Here is a 19,295-nt window from a genome sequence, read left to right as displayed (position 1 = left end):
GTGCAATGCAGGCAGACGTGCTGCAAATATCTTTGCACTAGTGGGACAATACAGAAGTCCAACAGCCACGTTTAGGATGCCACTAAGTTCACTCAGTGTTTGCTAGTATAATGGCTTAGTAAGAATAAGTTTCAGTGTGCAATGCAGACAGACGTGCTGCAAATATCTTTGCACTAGTGGGACAATACAGAAGTCCAACAGCCACGTTTAGGATGCCACTAAGTTCACTCAGTGTTTGCTAGTATAATGGCTTAGTAACAATGAGTTTGAGTGTGCAATGCAGGCAGACGTGCTGCAAATATCTTTGCACTAGTGGGACAATACAGAAGTCCAACAGCCACGTTTAGGATGCCACTAAGTTCACTCAGTGTTTGCTAGTATAATGGCTTATTAAGAATAAGTTTCAGTGTGCAATGCAGACAGACGTGCTGCAAATATCTTTGCACTAGTGGGACAATACAGAAGTCCAAGAGCCACGTTTAGGATGCCCCTAAGTTCACTCAGTGTTTGCTAGTATAATGGCTTAGTAACAATGAGTTGGAGTGTGCAATGCAGGCAGACGTGCTGTAAATATCTTTACACTAGTGGGACAATACAGAAGTCCAACAGCCACGTTTAGGATGCCACTAAGTTCACTCAGTGTTTGCTAGTATAATGGCTTAGTAACAATGAGTTTGAGTGTGCAAAGGGCAGGAGGGTACAGTGCCAGGTTTGTGGGTCTCTGGGTAGAGGAATGGAAGCCTGCCTTTCTATCCCTCCTAATGGGGAAATGCAGCGAGGAAATCCCTGACCTTAGCTACACAGACGCTGTCATCTTGTGTAGCTGTTAAACTCTGTTTTCACTGCCCTGACTGTCACTTATGGCTCTGACCCTGCCGGTATTAGCCCTTAAAAGGACTGATAGAAACTTCTATCCCTATTCTGTACAGCGCTGTGTATAGAGCGTACACAGCAGTATCGGAGATAGGAGCTGCGCCAGCGGTGACTGACACCAAGGACGCAGAAGGCAGATAATGGCGTACTGGAGGAAAATGTCCGTTTTTATAATGCAGGGACATGTGACATGGACATCCTATCACACATGCCGTTGCTTCTCTGGCTAAAAGTCCACTTAGCTGGGTGTGTGTCTGGGATTGGCTGACATGCTGGCCCGCCCCACTACACGCGCGCTCTTAGGGAAGGAAGACAAGGAAAAAAAAAATGGCGATCGCCATTATCGATACAGCAGTGATTTGAATGCGCTGTTCCCGCACACTATACGCTGAAATTTCATAATAGTGTGAGTCACAGAGTGACTTACACTATTACAGCGGAAAGCCAGCTAGTAGTTAGCTTGTCTTTTTGCTACTAGAACCGTTCTCGAACGTATCTAGAACTATCGAGCTTTAGCAAAAAGCTCGAGTTCTAGTTCGATCTAGAACAGCCCCCAAAATCACTCGAGCCGCGAACTGGAGAACCTTGAACCGCGAACCACGCTCAACTCTAGTAAGGAGATGTTTGTCGTTCCTGCGGTGTCACAGATAGCGATGTGTGCTGCCGCAGGAACGATGAACAACATCGTACCTGCGGCAGCAGTGATATAAAGGAAAGGAGCGACGTGTTAACGATCACCGTTTTTGAACGATTTTGCAATCGTTGATTGTCGCTCATTGGTGTCACACGCTGCAATGTCGCTACCGGCGCTGGATGTGCGTCACTAACAACGTGACCCGACGATATATCGGTAGCGCTGTCGCAGCGTGTAAAGCACCCTATAGTATTAGAACATGCCATTGTACAAGTTTTTGTGTGCTGAAAAATAAAGGTAAGCCTCCGCTTGACACTTATTTTGGTGCCATCCTTTTACTTACTCAACTTTTACAAATACTGTAGCTCAATCAGAGCAGAAGAGCTCCTTTCTCTAACTTGCAATGGTATTTTTTGTTGTCCCCTATCAGGGTCTAATGCGGGCGTCACACGATACGATCTATTATGCGATGGCATGAGCGATCGTACCCTCCCCCGTCGTTTGTGCGTCACGGGCAATTAGTTGCCCGTGGCGCACAAAGCGTTAAACCCCCGTCATACATACTTACCTGCTGAGCGACGTCGCTGTGGGAGGCGAAAATCCACTTCCTGAAGGCGTCACAGCGATGTCACGCAGCTGCCGGCCAATAGAAGCGGAGGGGCGGAGATGAGCGGGACGTAAACATCCCGCCCACCTTCTTCCTTCAGCATTGCCGTCGGCCGCAGGTAAGCTGCAGTTCATCGTTCCCGGGGTGTCACACGGAGCGATGTGTGCTACCCCGGGTACGATGAACAACCGGCTCAAAGAAAAATAAACGATTTTTTAAAAATAAACGACGTGTAAACGATACACGATTTGTAACCGATTTGCGATCGTTCTGAGACGCTCATAGGTGTCACACAAAACGACGTCGCAAACGATGCCAGATGTGCGTCACGAAATCCGTGACCCCGACGACATATCGCACGATAGATTGTCTCGTGTGACACCCGCATTAGAGGCTCATTAATCACTTTAAGGCCTCGGTTCCACTTGTGTTTTGCACGGACTAGTGCATTCCAAAAAACATCAGACTGCACTCGCACCAGTGCAAAACTATGGGGCTACTAATAATCACAGCATGCTGCATTTGGCAGCGAATCTGAGCTCACACGGACCCATACAAGTTTATGGATATGTGTGAAACATCACACTACACTGAGATGTCATTCGACCACAGTGTGATGTTCGCAGAGACAGGCCACAGAGGAGAGGTAGAAAGTGCTCCCTCCCCCTCTCCTCCGCAGCTGTGACCAGATCGCCCCCATTGCTCCATTTCATATCCCAGGACGCCGCCCACTGCGCCCGAGGTCCCGTGCAAGCCAGGACACCTGGTGACGTGGTCGCAGGCACGAGAGTATGGGCGGCGCTGTGATTGCATCGCAAGTGCCCGCCCATACTCTCGTGCCCGCCCTTTCCCCTCTGCCTCCAGCGTTCTGCGCCGGCCAAATGACCAGACGTCACCTCCTTCCCATCGTACTCTGCAGCAGGAAATAGATGGGAGGAGCGGAGCAGCACAGCACAGGAGAAGCGGAGAGGATCTGAACGATGTACAGAGGGGAGAGCGCGGCCATGAGAGTATGGGCGGGCACTTGCGATGCAATCACAGTGCCGCCCATACTCTTGTGCCTGCGACCACGTCACCAGGTGTCCTGGCGTGCACGGGACCTCGGGCGCAGTGGGTGGCATCCTGAGGGATGATTTGGAGCGTGGGGGGACGGCATAAGGGACAGCAACGAACACCAGACGGCCCGCCCCCATGGAGAATTTACAAGATTTTCATACCAAAAGGTATAACTTTATAAAGTATTTATTTTGGTTTAAAAGGGGGCACAAAAAGTATAGAAACCTTACTAGAATGCAGCCCAGGAGCTGCAGAGGGGGAAACATTTAGGTCGAAAGCCACATTTCTGATGACAGGTTCCCTTTAACTTGCTACCATGGCCTGCAGCATCTTCTCAAAAATCTAGGACACCTGGGACATCCTTGACCGGCAATAGCAAAGAAAGTTGCCTGCAGTGGATCTTGATGATTTGCGTGCCCAATATTTCTTAGTCAACCATTACTAATCTCATTAATAGTAGCCAGGGTATGTAAGTACATGAATTTCTGCTTATGGTGCTCATGCTCGATAATGAAAAAATAAGTTGTGTTGGAAATTTTATATACACGCTGCAATAAGTCAGCAGCTCACCTTTCCACCTTGTATGAGTTCCTAGGTTGAGCATGGAGTGGCCTGAGCCCAGGCCATGCAGCATTGGCAAAAGAAACCAGCGATGCAAAGAAACCAGTGTTGCAGACTAATGATGAGCAAATTTCAAAATACTTGTATTTGCGATACTCATAACGAGTACTGTCTAATACTAGCGTATGCATTCCGAATAGCGTGTGCAATGCAAGTCAATGGGGAATAATCGCAAAGTAACGAGTAACCCGAATGCCTAACTATTCGCTACTCGCATGAGTAGTGCGGCATTCGTGTTACTCGTTACATTGCGAGTATTCCCCATTGACTTGCATTGCACACATTATTTACAGTAGAACACATACGCGAGAATTAGACTGTACTCATTATGAGTATAGTGAATCCGAGTATTTCAAAACTCGCTCATCATTATTGTAGACGTTAAAAACATCTTTAATAGATGAATGTAAAAATATCCAGACAGTCCGTGGCATTAAAAATGACGAATTCCCATGGCCCCCCTGTCTCCCAGACCAACACGTTTCAGTGATGCCTTATGGCTGTGCCTTAAGGCCCCATCACACACTACGATATATCTAACGATATGTCGTCGGGGTCACGGAATTTGTGACGCACATCCGGCATCATTAGAGATGTCGTAGCGTGTGACACCTGCGAATGACTGTTAATGAGCAAAAATACTCACCTTATCGTTGCTCGTTGAAACGTCGTTCATTTTCATAATGTCGCTCCTCCATCTGTGCGCCGGTGGTTCATCGTTCATGAGGCAGCACACATCGCTATGTGTGACACCCCGGGAATGACGAACACAGCTTACCTGCTGCTGCTGGCAATGCAGAAGGAAGGAGGTGGGCGGGATGTTACGTCCCGCTCATCTCCGCCCCTCCGCTTCTATTGTGCGGCGGCTGTGTGGCGTCGCTGTGATGCCTAACGTCCAACCCCCTTCCGGAAGAGGATGTTCGCCGCCCACAGCGACATCGTTAGGGAGGTAAGTACATGTGACGGGGATTAACGACATTGTGCGCCACGGACAACTAATTGCCTGTGACGCACAAATGACGGGGGCGGGTGCAAGCGCTCAAGCAATCGCACGATATATCGTACCGTGTGATGCCGCCTTCAATCATGGTTTTAGACATTTTTCCAATTTTTTCATCATTTGCATATCATTAACATGTCTATCCATCCTGTGACTTCCCCAACTCCATGACTTTTCCTTCTTGGTGTTGTAATTTCAAATTTGAAGGGTAAATATCTATTTACATTGAAAACTTTACTTTTGGGTGGTCATTTAAAAAAGATTTAACTAAATATTTCCCTACATTGTTGACTTGACACAAATCCCATTCAGTGGCATTACATACAATGTTATATTCATACACATAGACTTCTACTTGTCATTTGCAGTTGACTCAATTTATGGAGTAGATAAAAGCACAGACGTCGTGACAGCTCCACTATTTCTTAATAATCTTTTAAGTCCACCAGGTCTCCATGTATAATGCATTGCATGAGAACCAATGGTCAGTGTAAGCAAACACTCAAGACAGAGCCATGCTTGTAGATTACTGTCATTTGTTAGGAGCTAAAAGAGAGCGCACAAGGACCTATTGAGAGCGCCTGGCTTCAAGTATAGACAGATGGAGAGCACAGGGGTTACCACAGCCAGGCCTGAGAATGACCTCTCTGCTAGAAAATGAAATCAGTCTGACCCCGTTGTTAGGCCTTAAATTATAGCCACAGTCCCCCAAATAATGCATCCTTAATACATTGCTGCCCTCTTTTTATCAGGCTCCCTACCTCGAGGGGGTTTTGTTCCCTAACTACTAATGTTAAATTGGAGCTCTTTATACTTGCATTTGTGACCTCAATGGTCATCTTGCAGCATCTTTAATTGAGGACACTTCAAAACATAAACCCAAAGCCTAAAAAAAGGAAAAAAATCCTGCATTCTTTCTTCAAGAACAAAAGAAGACAAGCGAGAAAGGAAGAAAGGAAGGAGTCTTTTTAAATTAGAAGGATTAAGATGCTCGCTGCAATCTACTTCTCCCACAAATTAACACCAAGGCAGAGGAACCATTGTCTCCTGGTTGTTCTCTCGTTGTCCATTGATTTCGAAGTCTGGATGCACATTCTACATCTTGCCATTTTCTTTATTTACAGATTGGCAGAAATCATGCCACGTAAAGTATGTATGTGTGAGATCGCACCAGGATTACATGGTAATGCAGCCGTGCCTGCCATCCATAACACTTAGCAAAGATGGTCAATAATGGTAAATGGAGACAAAAACAGCAAAATAAATGCAAACGAGGACACAGTCAGAGCTAGTGAGGGAAAACGACTGCCCGTCATAACGAGAATTGCTGGGTGGGGGTGTCACAAGACAGGCATCTGAACCCTACAGCACTTCATGGGAATTATCTATACAGCAGGTGGTAAGGTCTCTTACATACAGACACAATGGTGACAAGCAGCAATTATTATGGTAACAAATCCTTATTATTTGGAGGACTAAAAATTAAGCTTTACCCATAAAAATAAGAGGCGTTGAATAAAGTGACATATTGTATAGGATAATACGACTATATTAAGATTAGAAATTGAAATATTAAGTAAAATAATGTTATAAGAAGAAAGCAGACTAAACATATCACTTTTATCTAGTCACCATATATACTGTATCTATGCATACTGTATATATATATATATATATATATATATATATATATATATATACACACATATACCGTGTGTATATTTGTTTGTGTATATATATATATATATATATATATATATATCTATATATATATACCATATGTTTCGTTTTATAAGATGCACCGGACTATAAGACACACCCGAAATTTAGGAGGAAAAAAGGAAACAATAGTTTTTAATATTAAAATGAGGATCTGTCTTACAATCCTAGTGCGTCTTATAATATCTCACCGGGGGGGACAACGGAGGTGGTGTCGCTCAGGAGGGTCACAGGAGGCAGGGTCGGCGATACTACCAGCTTGTGGGAAGAAGTGTTGCGGCTCACGAAGGTCAGTGGACTGAGGGTCGGTGATACTGCGGGCTTGGGGGTGTTGCAGCAGCAGGCGCCATTGATCTGTTGGCGGACTGCAGGCTTCATTGAATTGCCCTCGGTTGATGAGATTGACTTCAATAAAATGGCCGCAGAGGTGGTTGCGTGCGCAGATAGGACTGCGTGGTCCTTATCCTAAAGTCAATCATGTCAATTTGCGCATGTGTCGCCTCTGCGGTCATTTTCTTGAAGTTCATCACGTCAACCTCGGGCGATTAAATGGAGCCCACAGCCTGCTGTCAGATCAATGGTGCCCGGCGCATCACCGACCCTCCGTCCTGTGACCCTTCTGAGCCGCTCCACTGCAGTGACATCCCCTCCTACAAACCCTCAGTATTACTGACCCTGCCTCCTGTGACCCCACTCCACCACCGCTGCTCCAGTAAGCCATATTCGAGTTATAATACGCACCCCCGTTTTACCCCCAGTGTATATATATATATATATATATATATATATATATACATATATACAGTATATACAGCTCTGGCAAAAATTATGAGACTACTGCAAAATTTTAAGTTTTTCTGATTTTTCTGATAGGTTTATTGGCAACATCTGAATTAATTAGAGACACACCTGTAGATATATTTTAATGCACACCTAAAACACACTGCTCATTTCTGTAGCATCATGGGAAAGTCAAAAGAAAGCAGCCAAGATCTCAGGAAGAGAATTGTGGACTTACACCAGTCTGGTTAATACTTGGGTGCAATTTTGGATACCTGAAGGTGCCTCGTTTTTCTGTACAAACAATTATATGCAAGTACAAACAAGATGGGAATGTCCAGCCATCATACCACTCAGGAAGGAGATGGTGTTGTGAATGTCAGTTATGCTGTTGCTGCTGTGAGGCTCCCTCTTGTGGCCAGGAATGGTTTTGACACAGACCAGGTGTTCTTGAGTAATGGGTGCTTCCATTGCTAACTCTCTGCCTATTTAAGCCTTGGCCTCCTGGCAGTCAGAGCCGGTTATCATTGTCCTGTAGTTCACCTGCCTTTTCATCTTGCTTCTGACTCCATCTACCCCAGATAAATGCTTGGTTCTTTATTAGTTGTTTTGTTCTTTTTGTTCTTATCTGGGTTTGCCGTTTACTATGGCTATTGTCAGTTTATTTGCATGCAGGGATCTTCCCTCTTTGTTGCTTAGCTGGGAAGCTCCCTGCAGCCATGTTTGGAGTTTTGCTCCTATAAGTCCATGTGTTTGTTTCTTCTTGAATTTGTAATTGTTCCTGTTTTACTGTTCATTGGTTTGACAAGAGCGCCTGATATAGGACAGAGTACAGATCGTGCGATCTGAGGACCTTTTTGTACTATCAGGTATTTGGGTTTTTGTAGGGTTTTCCTCTGGCCACCATCAGCCCCTTTCCAATCCTTTCTTATTTAGTTAGTGGGGCCTCACCTTTGCTAATCCTATCCTCCATTTGTGTATTGTATTTTCCTATATCACCGTAGTCTTTGAATGTGGGGGGCTTGCTATACCTTTGGGGGTCTACTGTGAGAGGGAGAGTTATTCATCCTTCCTACCTTTAGGATAGCTAGTTTCTCTGGCTGGGATCGCAGTGCATAGGATGTTAGTTCATTCCTCAGCTACTTCTAGTGTTGGTGGTTAGTAAGGGGATGGCGGTCAGATTAGTTGCCAATGCTCTTGTCACCTTTTTGCCAATGATACATTATGATCTTCCATAATTCCGGATCATAACAAGATGGGTTCTGTATACCAGAGATGAACGTACTTTGATCAGAAATGTGCATATCAACCCAAAAACAAAATTAAAACACCTTGTGTAGATGCTGGTAGAAGCTGGTAAGATTGTGTTATTATTGAAACAAACACTGTATCAACATGGGTTCAAAGGCGACTCTGCCTGGAAGCTGTCATTGCTCCAAAAGAATCATATAAAACCCAGATTAATGTTTGAAAATGCACACAGGAACAAAAACCTTAATTTTTGGAGACATGTCCTGTGGTCTTATGAAACTAAAATTGAACTGTTGGCCATAATGACCATCGTTACGTTTTGAGGAAAACGTGAGAAGCTTTAAAGCCTAAGAACACCATCCCAACTGTGAAACATTGGGGTGGCAACATCATGTTGTGGGGTTGTTTTGCTGCAGGAGGGACAGGTGCACTTCACAAAACAGATGGAATCATGAGGAAAGAAGGTTATGTGTCAATACTGAAGAAACATGTCAAGACAGCCTATGACTTAAAGCTTGGGTGGAAATGGACAATCACATACTGCCAAACTGGTTACAAAGTAGCTTAAGGATAACAAAGTCAATGTTTTAGAGTGGCCATCACAAAACCCAGATCTCAATCCTATTGAAAATGTATGGGCAAAGCTGAAAAGATCTGTGTGAGCAAGGCGACCTACAAACATGCCTCAGTTGTACCAGTTCTGTTTGGATGAATTTGCCCAAATCCCTACCAACTATTGTGAGAAGCTTGTGGAAGGAGATCCAAAATGTTTGAATCAAGTCATACAGTTTAAGGGCAATGGCACCAAATACTAATGAAATGTATGTAATTTTTTACTTTGCAGAAAGTAATATAAATGCCTTAAAACATTCTCTCTCTCTCATTATTTTGGCACTTGGCAAATATAAATAATTTTAGTTCCTAATTGACCTAAAACGGGAAAGGTTTATTGTGATTTCATGTCAGATAGTAAGAAAAACATGCAGATGTGTCTTTTTAGATAGTGCATGGAAATGTATGGTTTCAACTGTATATGTAATGCTCCTGTGTCGCCCAGAGAAGGGGGTACTTGGTCCCGGGCGGTTGCAAATGGAAATGTCACTCTAGTGGCCTTTGCCCGGTCCCATGCCCTGGGGCTTCTCTTGTAAAAGGGGAATTATTTAAAGTAGGGATGAAAATTAGTGTACGTGACACCACCTGCGGGTTTCAGTTAAGGGTGTAGAACCGCCGCTGCTGAATGTGGGTACTCCCAGGGCTGGTGGTGGTTGCAGCAATGATGTTGGGCCCTCCGCAGGTAGAGCCATGCATGGGAGACCACACACGGTTGTAATGAACAGTTTCTACTTACTCTGACCCGTGGATGACTGGTTCAGGTCCCATGGAGTATCAGTGCCAATGTAGTGACCCAGGTTGCTCTGTCCTCGCCACTCTCCGTTGGTTGGGTCCCCGCAGCATAGAGCGTTTGGGGTCCGACTGTCTCTTTTGGGGTACTAGTCTCCTTCTCCGTACGGTGGGCAGTGAGGACCCTGTGGGGAGGTAAGTGTTCGACCCCCCGATCCTACTTTACTGCTGATGCCCCCGGATTATTTGCTTCGGTGAAGTCCGTGAAGGTGTCCTCACTGTACAGGTGATTATCAAGCCGTGTAGAACTGATCTAGGCCCCTGTGCCCCGTGCGTGCTTCAGTCCCAATGGTACCCACCCTGGCAACCTCTCTTGTGCCCCCGGGTCACCGTCGCACGGACCCAGCTCAAGCACATCCGCTCACCTCTCTGTGTGCCACTGTTTTGCCTGTCCCCTCCCACCAGGCTGGCCAATCCCTGGACTCGTTCCTACCTCTAGGCGACCATCCCTTTACTTGATTAACCCTTTTGTCTCGGTGTTGAGTGGAGAACTAGGATTTTGGTTATGCTTTGGTGGTATCGGCACTGGTACTCCAGGTCCCAGGAGGTAGGTCCTGCATCCCCAAGAGGATGCAGTTATTTGTAGTGCCCTGAGTGGCTCAGGGGCACTACATCCCAGATTAGTTATGCATGTGCCTTTAAGATGTAGCGGAGCTGACAGCTAGCTTATTATGTTTTCCCTCTGTTAACATTTGCCTTTGCAGATATTGCACATGAGAATTCAGCACATAGAAGTGGTTTATACATGCACAAAGTGATGTACCTGTTGGGTTCTGCTGTTAGGAGGTTGTTAAGGCCTTGTGCGCACTAGGCGTTTTTGCTGCGTTTTTAGTGGCGTTTTTTACCACGTTTTTGCGCTGAAAACGCAGTGACATTGCTTCCCCAGCAATGTCTATGAGTTTTTATTTTTGCTGTCCGCACACAGCTTTTTTTTGTAGCTGCGTTTTTGTGGTGACCACAAAAACACAGCATGTCAATTATTTCTGCGTTTTTCACCCATTGAGTTGAATGAGATGTTCAAAACGCAATGAAAAACGCATATAGCTGCGTTTCTATGACTAAAAACGCAGCTATAAACGCAAGGGGTGGGTACTAAAGTGACGTGTACAGGAAGGGGATTCCTTCTGTTGGTAAACACAGAAGCGTGAATCCTCCCGGTACCGCCATCGCTGCTTCCACAACCCGCCCGGTGCCATGTCAGCTCCGGTGCCATGTCAGCTCCCGTGCGGCATCATGTCTGGGCAGGAGGTGGAGGCAGCGGCGAAAACAAAAGTGAACAGTAGAACAAATGTCATACTCACCTGTCTGCAGGGTCCCGGTGCCATGTCCGCTCCCAGCTCCTCTCCCGGTACCGCCGCTCCGCCTGTGTGCAGTCTCCCCGAGCACGTACGATGCCTGCAGGACCTGGCGCTGATCACCTGATGCGGTCACCTGACACGTCAGCTGATCGTAACACTCGCGGTGTCGCCGGCTTTTTAGCGCCCGGCCAGCTTAACTTACCAGCTGATCCTGCCATCAGGAGACTTCATCAGCTGATTACGGGCAGCTCCTGCAGCGATGGTACAGGATCAGACTCTCATCCGATCGCTTCAGGAGCTGCCGGTAATCAGCACGGATGTGACTCAGTATTTTTTTTTTTCTACTGATGCATCAGTTGATTGTATAATCAAATAGTCAAAAGGAAAGAAAGCCAGGCACTGCAAGCCCAGGTGTGTACTCACTGGTTGTGGTTTTCTCGTGGAACGCGGACCCCCAGCCGATCTCTGTGGTGCTCTGCCAACAGGTAAGAATCCAAAAAAGAACTTTAAACAGGTTCGGACCTGTGGAAGCACCCGTGTGGTGCGAAACGGCCGGCGTCCGGCGCTCCTGCACTCCCCCCCCTCCCCGTGTTTGCTGTAATTATGCTGCGGTTTGTGCAATAAATTTGCCAGTTCATATCGACCAGTGAGTTGCCGCCATTCCTTCTGTTTTGAAGTTCTTGATTGTATAATCAGCTTTTATACAATCAGCTGCTGTGTGATGTGATTCACGTCCTTGAACCTGACACATCATCTGATCGCTTTGCCTTCCAGCAAACCGATCAGATGATATTAGATCCAGATTGGACAGCGCGGGACCCTTGACCCAGGATTACTGCGGAGGGGGGTTCTTTATTTCAATAAAGAATGAGTCACTAATTGTCTTGTGTTTTATTTATAATAAAAATATTTTTCTGTGTGTTGTTTTTTTTTAATCTTTACTAGAAATTCATGGTGGCCATGTCTAATATTGGCGTGACACCATGAATTTCGGGCTTAGGGCCAGCTGACAATATACAGCTAGGCCTAACCCCATTATTACCCAGCGAGCCACCCGTCACCAGGGCAGCCGGAAGAGTTGGATACAGCGCCAGAAGATGGCACTTCTATGAAAGCGCCATTTTCTGGGGTGGCTGCGGACTGCAATTCGCAGCGGGGGTGCCAAGAAAGCTTGGGCACTCTGCACTGCAGATTCCAATCCCCAGCTGCCTAGTTGTACCTGACTGGACTCAAAAATTGGGCGAAGCCTATGTCATTTTTTTTTAATTATTTCTTGAAATTCATGAAATGAAATAAAAAAAAAAGGGGCATCCCTATATTTTTCATTGCCAGACGGGTACAAATAGGCAGCTGGGGGTTGGGGGCAGCCCGTACCTGCCTGCTGTACCTGGCTAGCATACAAAAATATAGCGAAGCCCATGTCATTTTTTTTGGGGGGGGGGAACTCCTGCATACAGTCCTGGATGGAGGATGCTGAGCCTTGTAGTTCTGCAGCTACTGTCTGCTCTCCTGCATACACTAGTTCTGCAGCTGTCTGCTCTCCTGCATACAATGAAGAACATATTGAAGAAGGAAATGACATCAGACCTTTTTTTTTTTCATCAACAATCTTTAATGGCATTGTTCACTGATTAAATACGCAGTGAGCAAAAACGCAGCAAAAAACGCATGTGTTTTTGCCGCTTTTTTTGCCGCGGGTGCGTTTTTTCAGACAAAAAAGCACATAAAAACGCAGCGGGAAAAAAACGCCTAGTGCGCACATACCCAATTATACAGCCCTGTTTTCCATATATGGCACATAGGTCACCTGATAGAGACATGGTCATGTGATTCTAAGCTTAGCAGGGAAGGCGAGGTGTAATTTTATCCTGTGTGAGTCAATCTGGAGAAGCTGAGGGGCAAAGTATGGAAGCAGCCATAGCCCCAGTACATATATCAGAGCCCAGAGCCTCAGCTGCATATGATTGTGTGGTCATTATTGTGTGTACCAGTAGAAAGAGAAGCCAAGGAATTACTGCATCTATGAATAACCACATGACTACTGTGGAAAGAAACTGTGATTACTGAATAGGAATTGAGCCTGTGTGCAGGTGTGCCGCCCCCGTGCCAGCAGCTGGCGCTGCTCGGGCCCGGACCTTCCGGTGTGGTGGCTCCAGGGCCTCCGGATCCGGGGGTCTCGCGGACACGCCGAATAAATGGGGGGGGGCGTAGATATACGAGCTAGACCGTAGTAAGTTCATGACGCCACCCACGGTGTGTGGTGAGGTGGGACACCACCGCTGCTGTTATGGAGCACCCGGGGGAGATGTTGTGCAGCAAGTTGTTAACCCCTCCATGGGCAGGGATGGTGGACCCAGTGCCGGTGTGCAGGGGAGGGTGACCGCAGGGGGTGCTGGTGTACTCACTGTTAGTAAAACACACAAGACTCTGGTAAACCAAGGTGATGGTAGCCGGTGCCGCGGCCGGCTGCGTTAGGGTCCCCCACCCGGCTGGTGGTCTCTATCCTTTTCCTGCACTGCTTTGTGTAAGGTGGACTTTCCTAGTGTGAAACTCAGGAGTCCGCTCCCGGCTGGATGTGGCCTAAGGAGCCGTGCCCGCAGACACTGGCCCGTGGGATCTAGGGGCCCTGGTGGTGACCTCTTATTCCTAATCAGTGGGCTGTTGTCTTCTATGAGGGACTTTGGGTGGGACAGGACCTCTAGTCCTGGCCTCAATCGGTTAATTAACCAGTTCCACTTGGTACTGGTCCTGGCTTCAGGGTCCTAGTACCCCCCTTTTGTGCTCCAGTTTCCGGGTCGGTTCCCCGTGTTGGTACCGGCGGGCTACAACCCTGTCCTGGTCCACCTCGGTTCTGTCGAGTCGTCTTCCCGTCTCCTGCTGATGGAGACCACCGTTTGCCTCCTAGCCAGTGGCACCAAGGCTCCTACCCTGGTACCGTTCAACTTGAACTTCACTGCTGGTGCTACACTTAGCTCCAGCCCACACTCCTCTCCAAACTGAACCACAAACTACTCTGCTTGTTTTCCTGCCCTGGGCTGTCTGGACTCCTGGGTGGGCGTGTCCCAACCACCTGGTCACGCCCACTGGTGTGTCTATCTTTCCCTAAGGGGGGTGACTAGGGTTCTCTGGTTGGCTGTATGTTTCCTAGTGAGGGAACGGTGTTATGCGGGGGCCTAACTGTGACTACCTGGTTTTGCCAGGGCGTCACACAGGCATCATTCAACTCGACGTACCACTGTAAATTTACAAGTAAACTTGTTGTTTCTTACTTCCCCACTGGCTTCCTTGTTTTCTTGACTAATTGGAGTGCTCCACATTACATTGCACTGCCAGGAAACAGAGATAAATTGAGTTCACCCAGGCATCACAAAATCTCTTTTCTTTTTATTTGTTTTCTTTTTTTTTGTCACTTTTATGGTGACATGGTAACTACTGCAGACAAGATCCTACTAAATTAAAGGTGTGCTAAGAACCCCAGCCCATCATGACCGCAGAGCTTGAATTTTGAACTGTAAATGTGTTTATGGCTGCAGCAAGGACAAGCACAGCATGAGAAACAAGCCCTGCCTTCTTCATCGTGCCATAGCCAATTGTAGTATAGCACACCAAAGAAGAGGAAGTCCCACTTCCAATACAGGCCAGCCCAAGAGAACTACACACCTACATTACCAACAGTTAGTGGATTTTAGTGCAGTAACAGTGATTCCTGCAGCAAAAGAGAAAAGGATCACAGCCACAATTAAAGGACAGCAACACTGGAAGAGGGTAAGCAAACGTTACCAGCACCAGATTCTAAAGGCGACGTCTCACTAAGCAACATCGCTAGCAACATCGCTGCTGAGGCACGACTTTTGTGACGTTGCTAGCGATGTTGTTGTGTGTGACATCCAGCAACAACCTGGCCCCTGCTGTGAGGTCGCTGGTTGTTGCTGAATGTCCTGGACCATTTTTTAGTTGTTGCTCTCCCGCTGTGAAGCACACATCGCTGTGTGTGACAGCAAGAGAGCAACAACTGAATGTGCAGTGAGCAGGGAGCCGGCTTCTGCGGACGCTGGTAACCAATGTAAATATCGGGTAACCAAGAAGCACTTTCCTTGGTTACCCGATATTTACTTTCGTTACCAGCGTCCGCCGCTCTCACGCTGTCAGTGCCGGATCCCTGCTCCCTGCACACATAGCCAGACTACACATCGGGTAATTAACCCGATGTGTAATCTGGCTAGGAGAGCAGGGAGCCAGCGCTAAGCGGTGTGCGCTGGTAACCAAGGTAAATATCAGGTTGGTTACCCGATATTTACCTTAGTTACCAAGCACAGCATCGCTTCCACGCGTTGCTGCTGGCTGGGGGCTGGTCACTGGTTGCTGGTGAGATCTGCCTGTTTGACAGCTCACCAGCAACCCAGGTAGCGATGCTCCAGCGATCCCTGCCAGGTCAGGTTGCTGGTGAGATCGCTGGTGCGTCGCTTAGTGTGACGATACCTTAATAGACGAAATGTCTGAGGATAATGGCATAAAGAATGCGTGGTGACCATGGTGGAGCTTCCAGAATGGCTAACACAATGCCTTAAACTATGCCGTATTATTTGGAGCACCAAGCCGCCAAGTGCCATCTGTTGAAACTCATGCAGTATCTAGGCCATGTAGTCAGCGATGATGAGTGGTTCCAGATCCTGAGAAGATTGCTGTTGTCCAGATGTGGCCTGTCTCAACTACTATTCAAGAGTTCAGAAGATCCTGGAATTTGAAGAATACTATCGCCACTTCATAAAAAAATTCACCTAGGTTGCTGTACCCCTGCAAAAGCTGTTGAGAGATTAGTCTGTGCAGAAGACAAGCAGGAGTCAGTCGATCATCTGGACTGAGGCACTAGATGTCTCCTTCAGTCAACTAAATCAAATGTAGAGGCTCCTATCCTGGCATATCCTGACTACAACTGTCCATTTCACATCTATACCAATGCTAATGTGCCGCCCTGGCAAAACCAGGGTGTCATAGAGGTCTGCATCCATCTTTTTGGTGCAGATCTCCCTCTCCCTTGGGGAGTTTCACACACCATTTCACACCAGTCAATCAGGCCCCATTCGCCCCCTCCTCAGGAAAACGGGAGGGGGAGTGAGGAGCTTGGAGAGAGCAGAGTTTAGTTTCAGTCAGTCTGCAGGAGGAGAGAAGTCTGGAAGCAGCTCCGAGAAGCTAGGAGAAGTGGTAGTGAAGGCCTCAGGAATAGGCCAGCCGCTTGTGCGACCTGAAGTGGACCGGGAGAGGGTAGTGGCCCCCCCGATGCCGACTATCGGGACCCAGTCCAGACCTGTGTACGGAGCAGACACAGACACAAACACCAGGCAGGAGAAAAACACCCGAATTGCACACGGGTGTGGGACCCCTCCTCACAGCAGCCGTGGGCACTAGTTACCAGCAACTTGGTTAATTCTTGGACTCGTGTCAGTTATTGCCTTATACTGTGAATACTCCTGCACCACCCGGTCGAAGCCGTGGACTGCACCCGTTACTCCCCAATCCATCACACCGGGGTCCCGGGACATCAACACCCTACCTGTCGCGGGCGGAGGAGGGGACGCTGCGCTCTCCCACTGCTCGGGTCCGGCTGCCGCTGCTGCTGCGGCCTGCTGCCGCTCGGTGGCTCGAGCGATGGGCCGGATCCCGGGGACTCGAGCGGCGCTCCTCGCCCGTGAGTGAAAGGGGTTTGGTTTTTGGGATAGTTTATTGTCCGTGATGCCACCCACGGTTGTGGTGATTATATGGACACCACCGCTGCTCTGGCTGGGGATCCCGGGAGTGGTGGTATGGAGCAGCCAGTTGTTGATTTGCCCCTCCTTGGGTAGGGGATTGGTGGTCCCGGGGCCCAGTGATGGGGTTGGGATGGTGGACAGGCGGGTTATGGGGCCTGTGGAGGTGCAGGGGCGCAGGGACAGCGCTGTGCCGCACGGCACGGAGGTACTCACTCAGCCAAAGGATGATGACAAAGTTCTCGGTAAACAAACGGCTGGTTGGACGGGTCCCTCGGACGGCTACGGTGCTGATGTTCCCTGCAGTTAGCGGTGACGGTCTCTTCCCTGCACCTATGTATAGTCTTTTGGTAGCGATGGATTCCCACCGGTAACCCGCTCCCCGACCTGGATGTGAGCCGGAGGAGCCCCTCTCTTGCCCGGAGGGCGCTGGCCCTGGGAAACTATGCCTTGGCGGTGGCGGTGTCTCCCCTTAATGGTCAGACTGTTGCCTTCAATCGGGACTTGGTTGTTGGGAGACCCAGTGGTCCCCTTCACTGACGGATTTGGCAAATTATGGCGACTCCTAGCCTTGCCGGGATCCGAAAGGCCCCTGCCCTGGTGCAGACTGTTCTTTGTATACCGCTCCGGTACCACCGGGTCACCACCCGCCCACGGTCCTTTTGGCAACCTCCGAGCAATCTCTCCTGCAGACGGTCACCGCCGTCTGCCAACCTTGCTGTCTCAGTCCGGGGCACACACCCGGACTAACTTCAGGCTTCTTGCTGTCACTTTTCTCTGTCACTACTCTCACTTTCCTCCTTCTCCTTCACTGTTTACTCCTCACTCTTTCAACTCTGCAACTCAACTCTTCACTCTAGACTGTTTACTCCTCACTCCAGCTCTTCCCTGAGCTAACTGCCTGGTTTTCCCGCCTCCAGAGCTGTGAACTCCTCGGTGGGTGGAGCCAACCGCCTGGCCCACCCCCTGGTGTGGACACCAGCCCCTGGAGGAAGGCGACAAGGATTTAAGTTTTGACTTCGGTGTACCTGCAGGGAATGTGGGGTGCGTGTGGTGTTATGACCTGTGACCCCTGGCTTGCCCAGGGCGTAACATACCCGTAGAGGGAAAATCACCACCTTTCTGCCCATTACCATCCCCGGGATCCTGTAACCGGCAGCGGCGGTGCTCCATTACCTCACCGCACACCACGGGTGGTGTCACGGAACATAGACTATCAAATCTCCCCTGTATATAATGCCCCTTTTGTTGTGGTGCCTGGGATCACAGACTGGGTCACGCCACCGTGATACCTTCAGAAGCGACCCCTTGGCCCCGATCTGAGTACCCCCTATCCCTGGACGACACAATTTGGCGTCACGAACAGGATAGAACCGTCCACTTACCTGTGGGAGTGCGCCTTGAAATTGTCGTTAGCGGCGTCCCGCTGAAAAATTGAAGAATCCGTCATCTTGGGCGCGAAAAGTTCCCGCCCGAGCCGTCTTCTCCGAGCGGAAAGAGCGCAAAAAGTGAAGCCCCGCCCCCCGAGAGCAGAGCGGTGCAGAAAGCAAGTAGAGTGCCCCGAAAAGACCACGGGGGGAACGGATGGAAAGATGTTGGCGTTCCCGAATGGGAGCGGAGGGGCGCCCACCGCTGCAGAGGCGGGGCTCGGAAGAAGCATAGGCGGGGTAGCCTTTGAGGACTGCGGCCCGGGCGAGCTTCCCGCTGGAACTGCTGCTTGGTTGGAGTGGGAGCTGGGTCGGTTCTGTATGAAGGTGAGGGCTCAGAGTCTGCAGCAGCTACTCGATTGGAAGGCGGAGGTCATCAGGATGGTTGCCGTGGTGTGGGCCCATGAGCAGGGGGCTGCCACCGCCGTGCAGCGCCGAGATCAAGCCACGCAGACTCCCATGTCAACCCTTATTAGTTGGGAGCCGGGATCCGGCAGTACCGCAGCAATTGGGCCCGGTGTAGTGCAACTCATGGAGGAAGAGGTGCCGAGGGCACTGCCCCCGCCGCCATTCCCGGTAACGGCCTACAGCCCCGGAACATACTGCACCTGGATGGAGACCCCGGTTGATCGTCATACCGTTGGTTAGCACGGTCCTCTGCGGTGGTAGCCGCACTCCATATTAACCCCTGAAGTTTTACAGTTCAACGTTTTAAAAGTTAATGTCTTAAAGGACCCGCTCCTGCAGTACCCGTGTTCCTTTGTTGAACGTCCCTGAGTTCCCCGTGGAACGCCATCCGGTACACCGGATGGAAGGAGCCGGACCCTGCCCGACTTGTTGAACACCACCGGGGTCGGAGCATCGGTGGGCGCCATCAGGGTTCG

Source organism: Anomaloglossus baeobatrachus, chromosome 3 (assembly GCF_048569485.1).
Source record: "Anomaloglossus baeobatrachus isolate aAnoBae1 chromosome 3, aAnoBae1.hap1, whole genome shotgun sequence".
NCBI classification, from domain to species: Eukaryota; Metazoa; Chordata; class Amphibia; order Anura; family Aromobatidae; genus Anomaloglossus; species Anomaloglossus baeobatrachus.
The sequence above is the reverse complement of the archived record's forward strand: the minus strand, read 5'-3'. Positions refer to the sequence as shown.